Source organism: Zosterops lateralis (assembly GCF_965231275.1).
Source record: "Zosterops lateralis genome assembly, chromosome: 2".
Classification (NCBI taxonomy): Eukaryota; Metazoa; Chordata; class Aves; order Passeriformes; family Zosteropidae; genus Zosterops; species Zosterops lateralis.
The window spans coordinates 3482927-3494665 of record NC_139763.1 but is presented as its reverse complement, the minus strand read 5'-3'; positions in this window follow the sequence as shown (position 1 = coordinate 3494665).

Sequence of the window (11739 nt, the reverse complement as noted above, 5' to 3'; positions counted from 1 at the left end):
ACCTGGAACAAATTCAGGTTATGATTGTCACACACTGAGCTGCTGAAACCCCTGACCACCACATTTTCCAAAGTGTTTATCCACAGCACTCCTTTAATTTGATGGGTTTTTCTGGGTTTGCCTTTCAGCTTTTGTTTCCCAGCTGCACAGAGCAGGGCAGGGATGATTTGAACAGGAACCTCCAAGGGTTCAAAGCCTGTGCACTGCCATGGGTACCACGCTGGAATTTGGTGGGATTCCCTGGGAATGCAAAGAGCAGCAGGGAAAGGGAAGCTGCTGCAGCACCAGAAAGGCTCATGAGATGCCCTTGGATATATCATCATGCTGGAATTCCTGGGAATTCCAAATCCCAGTGAGTTATTCCGAGATGAGGATAACTCAGCATCACCTGCAGGCACATCCCACAGTGCCTGGATAACTTCCCTCCCTTTCCATCCTTCAAACATTGGGATGAGTCTTTCACCCACCAAACTCTTCCCACATCCCACAGTGCCTGGATAACTTCCCTCCCTTTCCCACCCTTCAAACATTGGGATGAGTCTTTCACCCACCAAACTCTTCCCACCCCAAATCCCCAGGGAACACAGCAGAGCCAAATCCCTGCTAAACTGAGATCTAAATGCCATTAAACAGACACTACTAATGCCATGACATGCGACCAGAGGGAAGCAGGAGCTGGAATTCTACTGTCAAGGGCAGCACTCAGGCAGTGCCAGTAGGCAGCAGCTGTTTTGCATTTAAAAGGGCAACACTTAGAGGTGATTTTTTTTTTTCCACTTTGCCGGAGACTAAAGAATTTCACACGACTTGGGATTGTTCCCCCGAATCCATGAACCTGTTGCGCTGGTGTCTCTTTCTCTATATTTACTATGAGGGAGATGGAAACAGCTATAAATATATTTATATTTATATATAAAAATGCTTGTGGAGGTCTTTTTCTGCTCTCAGATGAGCTGTTCTGTTTGCAGAGCTTTGTCATGGGATGGAACACCTATACCAGGAATTCTCTTTCACTATCCAATTAAATTATGTTCAGCTGAGATTATACATTATAAAAATTCCAAATTAAACCTTTCCCCTTCTTTCTTCTGGGTAAAGTTCAACAAACTGCCCTAATCATGAATAATGTCTTATTCCCACATATCCCCTAATCCAGGATTTGTGGCAACATGGTGACCATGAAATCCACTGTAGTTTGAGGAGCCTTTGGAAGATCATAATATGAGGATATTGCTCTGAAAGATGCACAAAAGTCCCGTTTTTAATCTTTTTACTGATGCTGTGTGGATCCTTATTCCATTCTGGGAAACAGAGCAGCAGAGCAGAGAGTAGAATTGGAGCTGCACGGGCATTTCCCAGCTTTGTGTGCATGATTTAAAAATGTAAATACCTTTCTTTGCACAGTTTTCCACCTTAAACAAATGTCACTTCCTTGTGGCTTCCCACAAGCTCTGGGGCTGTTCCCACACTGCTGCTGAGGTGGGCCAGAAGGAGAAGTTAATTTGTCCATTCATACCCTCAAAAATGCATAAATTCAGATTTTTTTCTTCAGCTTTATATCAGTACCAGGGCTTATAAAACTCTTTCCTTGCAGCAACAACAGGTGAGTTCAAAATTGTGGGCTACAGATGTTGAAATACTGATCCAAACTCCTCCATTCAATAAAGCTGAGCAGGAAACCCCAGGGTGATAAGAGGCTTGCTCAGGGCATTTGCAGATTTTATGTTGGCTCTGGATAAAGTTAAGTAAGGAAAAGAAACAATAAAACTCTGTCCCTGGCAGAAAAGTTAGCTCTACTCATCAAATCTGCACCTGCAACTTGATCCAAAAATCAGTTATTTTACTGAAAAAGTGCTTTGGGCTTCTCATGTGGAACATGGTCCAGCTCAGAAGGATGTGTGCAGTGTGAATGGGGAAAAGCCACAGCCACCCTTCAAGCCTCATCTCTTTTTCTCTGTTCCTGGGAATCCCAAAATTATGAGTTAAAAATCAGACCCAGGATATAAAGAAATCAGCATTGTTATAAAAAACCAGAGGAATGATTCTTACACAAAACAAGATCAGGATGTCCTGAGCAGGCAGAGGTGTCACCTGAGAACTGCTAAACACCTATTTGTGCTTTTACACAATTAAATCCATGTGTAAAGCTGAGCCTTGTCTTGTTAAACACAGATATTTGTGTTTATATTTATGTACTCTATCTTTTATTCAGTTGTTTGAAGACAGTCCTCTAGTTTTTGTATTTTTCCCACGTGCTTTAGAGTATTCATTCATTCATTCATAAAACCATTCACCTCATTCTTACTGATATTCTTGATAAAAACAGACTTGACAGAGATAAAATTCATTACGGAAACTTCCATGAAATAGAGGTAAAATATTGGGCCTGAAGGTGCTGCAGGAAATACAGTTCATGGAGGTGTGGAATGGTTTGGGTTGGAAAGGACCTTAAAGGTTCTCCAGTGCCACCTCTGCCATGGGCAGGGACACCTCCCACTGTCCCAGGCTGCTCCAAGCCCCAATGTCCAACCTGGCCTTGGGCACTGCCAGGGATCCAGGGGCAGCCACAGCAAATCTGGGAATTCCATCTCAGCCCCTCCCCACCCTCCCAGGGAAGGATTTTTTCCCAACATCCCACTTAAACTTGTCATTTCTCAGTGTGAAGCCATTCCCTGTGTCCTGTCCCTGCAGCCCTTGGGAATTGTCTCTCTCCAGGTTTCCTGGGGCTCCTTCAGGCCCTGCAAGGCCACCCTGAGCTCAGCCCAAAGCTTCTCCTGTCCAGGCTGAACAATCCCAGCTGTGCCAGCCTTTCCTCCCAGCAGAGCTGCTCCATCCCTCTGCTCATCCTGGAGCCTCCTCTGGGCTCTCTCCTGCAGCTCCATGTCCTCCCTGTGCTGGCCAGGTTTGTTGGACAGGAAATCTTCACACTCCAAAAAACCAGACACCACACTCTCCCCTCTTACATGTGCTCTTAACATGCTCAACACACGTTTTTCCATCTTTTTTCTTTTGTCACATCTCTGTTGACAACACAGCAGTGGCCACCCTGAGGAATTCACAGCCCCTTTTCCCAGCCTGCTCCAGGTTAACAGTGTGGTTTGAGTCCAAGCCCTCCACAACGTGCTCTTTGCATTATGAGAGGTTGTGGCTGACACTGCTGCTCCTGGGGGAGAGATCCGTGCACATGGAAAGCACATAATTGGAACAGGATTTTATTCTGCTCGATGAGCTTCACACAGAAGGCTCTGGCTGAGAAGAGCCCAGCTCTGTTCTCAATGAAGCGAGTGGTGACCTCTGTGGAAACCTTGTTACCGCAGCTTCCCGAAACTTCATCCCAAAGGAGTTTGGATGTGAGAAGGCTGCAGTTGTTGAGATGTGTCTTATCTGCTCACATTAGGGAAGGTGGTTTGTTCTTCATCCAGCTGGCTCAGGGTTTCAGCCCCCCAGCTCCACTGCTGTCCTGTGAGGGATGGGAAGGACTTCCGCAGCTTCTAAATTTAAGTTGCTGCCCAGATTTTTTTGCTTCTTGATGACAGAAATACTGACATGTTGCCACCCAAGATAGCAAAAGGATTTCCAGGTAGCAGACAGCTCTGGAGGAAAAACAGCCTCCTGAGAAAAGTCACTCATTCCCAGGCACATTTGGCTGCCTTTTCCCTGGCCGTGGAAATGAGCATCTTCTGGGTTTGGTTCTTGCCCAAAGAAGGGGAAGATTCACAAGCAGGAATTCAAATCCAAGCTGGCTTTCCACACCAGAGCGAAAATGACAATGGGCTTCAGATCCAAGTGGGATTTTAATTTCCCCTCCCCTGCCAATCTGGTCAAAATGTCCAAAGCAGCAGAAATTCACCTCAGATTCCTGGAACTGGTCCTGGTATCTTTGCTTTGTGATACTCTGTGGTGAATGCATGCTCAGTTTGCCACATCAGAGCCAGCAGGATGCATGAACATCCCCATGGGGAAGTAGCTGCTTCCTGCAGCACTTCCAAGAGCAGACAAAACTCTCTAGGTCTCTCAGGTCCATAGGTTGGATATTAGGAAAAAGCTTTTCACTCAAAGAATAATAAAGCACTGGAATGATCTGCCCAGGGAGGTGGTGCAGTCACCCTTCCTGGATATGTTTAAAAAAAAGACTGAATGTGGCACTCAGTGCTACAATGGTTTAGTTGAGGTGTTGGGGCTGGGTTGGACTTGATCTTGGAGGTCTCTTCCAACCCAGGAATTCTGTGTGTTCTCTGTGTGTGCCATAGCTGGAACACAAGGTTGCATTTGTTGCCACAGGATTGGATCCACACTCATGGAAAACTGTGCTCTGCAAGGCATGATCCTCAGGATTGTTCTCAGCTGCAAGCAGGATGTCTGGCCCAAGCAATGACTCAGGGTTATGGGCTGGAAGAGCTGCTCCAGGGGATGCTGGAAGCATCCAGCTTCCAGTGAGAGCCACTGACCACAAGAGACAGAGGCAGCTTTGCCTGGTCTGTCATTTTCCTCCCCTTGACCCATGGTGGTCTCTCTCTCTTGGGTGTTCTGTGGTTTCTCCTCAAGTGTGAATTTCCCTAGCTAAGAGCTGCCCTGATGACCAGGGATCCTTCTGGGAACTGCTGGAAAACCCCAGCTCCTCAACCACTGGATTTCTCCTGTTTATGTGACACAACGAGCATTCCTCACTCCAAGAGAAACTTTGATCTTCAATTTCATTTATCTTCAGTAGCACACTTTGGAGGACGACAGTGGGAAGTGGGAAAAAAAATCTCTCCTAATCAGATTTTGGTTTGTTTGGATCTCTAAATCTCCAAAGTCCACCCTGCATTCTCCAGCCATGGGCTCACAATCTTTAATTCTCAAGCACATTTCTCAGCCCTGTCCAGCAGGTAGATTAGGTTTTTCCCTTACCTTTAAAATTTCTGGGATATTTTAATGGAGCTTTGCTTCAGAATAATTTTAGAAATAATGATTTATTTTACTTGGAAACTTCTTTTCATGAGCACCAATATGAGCCCTGCAAAAAAAATACCTGTTTGGAACTTTCTTTACTGGATTTCTTTGAGCTGTGACTATTTGGGACAAAAAAAAAAAAATGTGGCATTACTGCTACTGGTTCCAGGTAGCCAGACTAGATGGCCTCTCAGGAAGCAGCAGTAAAAAGGCAGAGCAAATTAAATGAGCACCTTTGTGCATTTTTTAAACGCGTCTTCCTGGAAAAATAACTTCTTGCTCGACTGAAAGGAACCGAAGTGTGTACTTTTGCCAAACTTTATCCAAGAGGATTAAGAAGTGAGCCTACAGACAACTCCTGAGGTTGACAGAGCATGGAACACCACGGAAAGTGCACGAAAAGAGGGTAATAAAGGGAAGGGCACAGAGTTTTCAGCACAGGGTGTGTGTACAAAGATTGCCCCGAAGTTCGCTATCACCAACAGAGATCATGGCACAACAAGATATGGAAAGTGATCTTCCAAACACCAAGGGCAAACATTTGTCCAGACAGGGCTGAAAAGGCTCAACTTCAAGATCAGATCTCTGTAGAGAGCAGAGTTGTCATCGTTGGTCTGCAGAACTCAGCTTTGAGAGGCAGTAAAATCCAATCCATGATATGACAGGGCCAGCAAGTGATGGCTCCATGACAGGAGGATGGACAGGGGTGCTGGCTGCACCCATTGTCACCAGGATTGCACCACACTTTCCATCACAACCTCCTGTTTTCATGTGCCACGAGCATTGCAAAACGCTGACCTTTGGGGCTGCATTTTTCCACTCTTGCTCCCTGCCCCAAAGGTGAATTCTTTCAGAAATTCTGAGCAGAATCTTTTCAGGGACCATGGCTATTATTTTTGGCTGTTGCCAGGGTGGCTTGCCTGGGGCAGATTGAATAACAACTGGTTTGTTCCTCTGAGCTACAATAAATCCCACCATCCATCATGTGAAGGAGAAAATTAAAAGCACGAAAAACAAATCAGAGCTCTCTCATTGTTAATGTTTGCAAGGGCTGTTTAGGCTTGCAAATGGCAGCAGGTGAAGAAAAGAGAGATTTAACTGGGAGATACTGTCCTGACCAAGAGTCTCCTTTAATGACAATTAACTCCATGGTGTTTATATCAGGAGTTGGTTTCAGGGACAACTATTGAAAAGTGGTGTTAAATACAATCCTCAAGATACCAGGAGACGAGGCTGGGTGTGTTTCGTCCCTCTGAGTGTCTCTAACCTGAGACATTTGCTTTTCTCAAGCAGTTAATTAAGAAACTGAAGGGTTGCACATTCCCAACCATTGCCACAGGCCGGGTCAGCCAGTGTCAAGGGCATTAAATACTCTCCATTTCTCAAAAGCAGGACACCTGAAAGAGCCTTAAAACATGGATATTAATGCTGAACTACAGGTACCCATGGTTGAAGATGCTCTCTAGGGGTGTCAAAGACCACAGAGTTTAGGATTAGGGTTTAGCATTAGGATTGAGATGCTGAGCAGCACTCAAAGCCACAAACAACCCCAGGACAAAACCCCACGTCTGTTATTAGGAAATCGCACCCAGGTGGCCTCATATACCCCCAGACATTCTCCTGATTTTATCATCCACACAAAATATGTCTGAAAGTTACTGTACAGACAGGAAAAGCCTGTCTCCCTACAGGCCCCAATAAAGACTAGAGCTGTCCAAAGGTCTCTGAGAGTACAAATGTATTTGTTCCAGTAGGTCTGAGAGGCTGCAAACCCTCCAGATTTCATCTGGGGACACATTGCTGGAGCAGGGTCATCCCAGAGCACAGGGTTGTGTCCAGTTGGATCTGGAATATCCCCAGGGAGAGACTCCCCAGCCTCTCTGGGCTCTGCTCAGGGCTGGGCACTGCCCAGGGCACAAGTTGTGCCTCCTGTGCAGGGGAATTGCTGGGCTCAGTCCCTGCCCGTGGCTCTGGGGCCATTGCTGGGCCTGGAGCAGAGCCTGGGGCTGCTCTGCCCTCCCTGCACAGGGACAGACATAGGGACAGACAGGGACACCCAGGAACACTGATGTCCCCTCTCCCTGGGGCTCCTCTCCAGGCTGAGCAGCCCCAGCTCCCTCAGCCTTTCCTGGGCACGGAGATGCTCCAGGCCCTTCCTCAGCTCCAGGAGCTCCTGTCCCTGCTGTGCTGAGGATCCAGGGCTGGACACAGCACCCAGAGGTGCCTCCAGGGCTGGGCACAGGGACAGGATCACCCCTGACCTGCTGGGAATGCTCATTCCCAATGCCCCCCAGGCTTTCTGCACTCTGCTGGCTCATGGACAGCTCACTGTCCACCAGGAGCCCAGATCCTTCTCCTCAGAGCTGTTTTCCAGCATTTTTCTTTCCAAATGATTGCACTTTACACCCAATATTGTTCCACCTTCAGCATTTAAGTGCCTGATTATCTACTTTTATTGACTACGTCATTCAGGCCACCAAAACACACTGTTCATGCTCTGTCCTGACACACTCATATTTGAAATTAAATATAACACTTTATGCCACTCTTTTAACCTCAAGCAGCACAAAATGCCTGGCTAAGATGAAGCTTACAGGGTTCACATAACAATCTGCTTGTTTTATAACTTCCTTTTTCTAGCTGCAGCTAATGCACCCACATGCCAATTATTGCTAAATAATTCCTCTTTGCAACCTAAGAATGTCTGGCAGATCTGCAATTGCACCTGCACCTGGACCTTAACATCAGACCTGCAGTGACTTTGTTCTGTAATACATCCAGCTTTTATAATGCCTGATAAAAGAAAAAAAAAAAAAATCAAAAAGCGTGATGGTGAAATCAGACCAGTTTGTCATTCACTAAATTTAGGAATTGTTGAACCTATGAAGCAATTGTTTAACCCCATAAATCCTCAGGGCTCTGTGGTGTAAGAGTTCAAGCAGAGCTTTCATAAAGAGCTTTCATAAACAGCTTCAAACTGAAAGAGAGGAGGTTTAGATGGGATATTGGGCAGGAATTGCTCCCTGGGAGGGTCTGGAGGGACAGGACACAGGGAATGGCTTCAAACTGAAAAATGACAAGTTTAGGTTGATGTTGGGAAAAAATCCTTCCCTGGGATGGTGGGGAGATCCTGGACTAGAATTCCCAGATTTGCTGTGGCTGCCCCTGGATCCCTGGCAGTGCCCAAGGCCAGGTTGGACATTGGGGCTTGGAGCAGCCTGGGACAGTGGGAGGTGTCCCTGCCCATGGCAGAGGTGGCACATTCTACAATTCCATATTTTTCCCTGTGTTTTTTCAGCATATCTCAGCTGAATCACTGAACTCACAGGAAGTGCCTGCACTTTCCACACTTTTCCATGTATTCCTTGGCTTCCGAAACCTTGGCCACGGCAACATCCCCTGATTTGAAGCCACTCAGTCTCTTCCCCCTGTTCTGTGCCCTGAGTGCAGCCTGTTGACAATTGATTTCATCAGGACAATGAATTACACCTCTGGATTGCTTGGAATGAAAGGAACTCTTTTCCTCAGGGTTCATTCCACTATTTTCTTTACTCAGCTACCTCCAACCTCCACTTGCTCCAATAGATCTTTTCAGATCTTTGTGTCCCTCAAAGGCCAGCTGTGCTGTTTATCCCTTCTTGGAGGATCTCTCCTTTTAACTCCTTCTTGGAGCAGAGTTTTCTGCTGGAGGGACTGAGCCCTTTCAAACCTGTCCACAGTGTTTGCATTGCAGGGAGGAACTGCAATCTCCTAAAGCTGACTAAGGCAGGCTTCAAAATATTTCTTCTATATTTACTTCACCTTTGGGCTATGTGGTTCACCACCTTTTTTTTTTTTTTTTTTTTTTTTTTTTTTCCCCTCTAATTGTGGATATTATTGCCCCAACTGCATTTCCAGAGAAGTTAACCCTTAGGACACTGCTCCACACCTTGCTGTCCTGATTTTCCCTCAGATCTCTCCTTGCTTGTCCAGCCTCTGAGTGATTTTTCCCAGCGCTCTTCAAGTTACTTTTACTTCTTTTGTTTCCCTTCAGCCTTGGCTTGTTTACATTTTCCCCATATTGCCTTGTTTTATTGCTCATCTAGACCGTCATTAACTATGTGCACTTTTCAATAACTTCCTTCACTTGGTTTTTTTATCACTTCCTTGAATATATCCCAGCAGATCTACAGGGAGATTTCTTCATCCTTGCCAACCAGTAGCCTGAAAATCACCCAAACTCCTTTTAGAGGACTGGCAGGAGTTATTCCTTAACACAACCCTGCACTTGGAGGTTTGAGGTGCTTCCCACAGGTGAATCAAAGCAGGGAAAAAACCTCTCCTATGACCAAAGCCAAAAGATTTCCAGTGAATATCATGGATAAGATTCTACTGAGCCAGTTGAGGGAAGGGATGACAACCCAGAGAGCCACACAGGTGAGTCTGCCTCAAAAAACCACACAAAATACCCACCTGGATGGTGGATTTAGGCTGGTTTTGGACAGCAAGAGCCAGTTGAGATGGAGGATGACAACCCAGAGAGCCACACAGGTGACTCTGTCTCAAAAACAACCCAAAATTCCCACCTGGATGGTGGAGATAGGTTGGTTTTGGACAGAAAGAGATAGTTGAGGTGGGGGCTGACAACCCAGAGAGACACAAAGGTGAGTCTGTCTCAAAAAAACACCCAAAATTCCCACCTGAATGGTGGAGATAGGCTGGTTTTGGACAGCAAGAGCCAGTTGAGATGGAGGATGACAACCCAGAGAGACACAAAGGTGAGTCTGTCTCAAAAAACACCCAAAATTCCCACCTGGATGGTGGAGATAGGCTGGTTTTGGACAGAAAGAGATAGTTGAGGTGGGGGCTGACAACCCAGAGAGACACAAAGGTGAGTCTGTCTCAAAAATCACCCAAAATTCCTGCCTGGATGGTGGAGATAGGCTGATAGCAAGAGGGCAACACCTGGTCCTGGCCACACCATGAGCCCTGATGTGACTTTTCCTCCCTGTTGCCCAAAAAGGGAGGAAGAACTGCCCCCTGTCCAGAAGAACTCACTGAGCCACACTGATTAATTTTTTTTTTTTTTCCTGGAGCTTGGCCCTCAGGCCTAGGCCATGGAAAGGGCTCTGAATTTCCAATAAGTTGAACCTCCAGGAATCCAGAGCTATCGAAACCGAGCGAGACAATCTCATTCCAGCGTTGGCAAGGCAGAGTTTGGACACAGCACGTTACAAGATGTCCTGCCAGTTCTGGGGCTGGGAGCAGACTCCAAAGCAGGTGAATCCTTCCTTAACCAGAGCTCCAGAGGAAGGAAAACATCTCCCAGAACTGGAGCAAAGATGAAACCAGCTGGCTGATGGAGAGGGCTAAAGAGGAGTGGTGCTCTCTGAAGAGCTGCCAGCAGTTTCTGAAATGAAGGTTGATTAAATTAAAGTAAATTTCAGTCTGTTTCTGCATTGAGATGGGCACCTGTGTGTCAATATAACCTGAATTTGTATCCACACATTGGTAGTCAATGGCAAATGTGAGCACACAGAACAGAGGTATTTTCTAGAAGGCAGCTTTTCACACATTCCTGGGCAGGCTGGATCACTCTCACCTCCTGTGATCCCAGACATCGTGGTGTTGGACAAGGAAAGGGTCCTCTGCTTCTCTCGGGTTTCTGGAACAGCCTCACACAGATTCCCATTTTTGTATCTCTGTTCCTGACACATTTGCCAATCAAAGTACCTCTCTATCTCCCTCACTCCTCTTATCTCAAGAGCTTTGTTATAAAATAAAGGAAGTTGGGCTGGATGGTGTTGCCAAACTTTGAAAAGCTTCTGTAAAACTCTACATTTTCCTATGGTGCTGCAAAGCCCATATTTACCTAATAGACTGTCCAGAGTCCAAAGGAGCTTCTACAGAATTTCTGGTAAAGAGCATTTGTTTTCAGAATTGATACGCATGCCAAAAACAATGTACTGCATTTATCAGCCTGGAACTGTTACAATCTTTTCAGCAAATAATATCCCAGTTTCTGAAAAAGGCCTAAAATGTGTATCTAATCCAATTGTGTCACCTCTCATTTCCTTCAAAGAAGAGGGGAAAAAGGCAAAGCTGAGCCTGAAATTCTGGTTTGAATTAACTGCCACTTTATCTCTAAGTGACCTCTTTGTGCAAAGCTATTACTGCAAACACAGTCTCTGAATGATTCAGTCGTCTCCAACGCCTGAAACACAGAGCTACAAGGTAGTTAATGCTATCAGCACTATCATCTTGCATTTGTCTAGGGCTTCTCATCCAAAATACTCCAGCTCCTGGCAGGGAGATCCTTTCCCTGGGTGGGCTCCTAATGTGGATGATACATTCAGCATTGCAAAGGGTAAAAGGGGGCAGGAGGAGGATTTGACACTTTAATTTCAGTGCCACTGTTAAAGAAAATAACCTTCCATAAAGTGCAAACCAGCAAATGGAACTCTGCAGTGCCACACAGGCATGGAGAGAAGGACATGAAGAATATTCCAGGTATTATTCTCAAATCCACTCAGTTCTCTCTGGTAGAATGGAGGGACCTAAGTGTTAGGAAGGTTCAGACCCTCTGAGAGAAAACAGAAGGCTAGAATAGGTATTTAAACAAGGTTATTCAAGTTAGGATGGAGCCCTGCTTCTAACCAGGACATTCTGGTGTGGTAAAAACTTTTTTTGGGAAGATTTTAAAAACCCAGTTAATTTTCTTCATTGGAATAAAGGCAATTTAACCTCATTCCACCACTCCTTGTGGCCAGCCATGCCAAGCCCTTCAGTGTCTGCCCACTCTGCCATGCACCCACCCCAAAATAC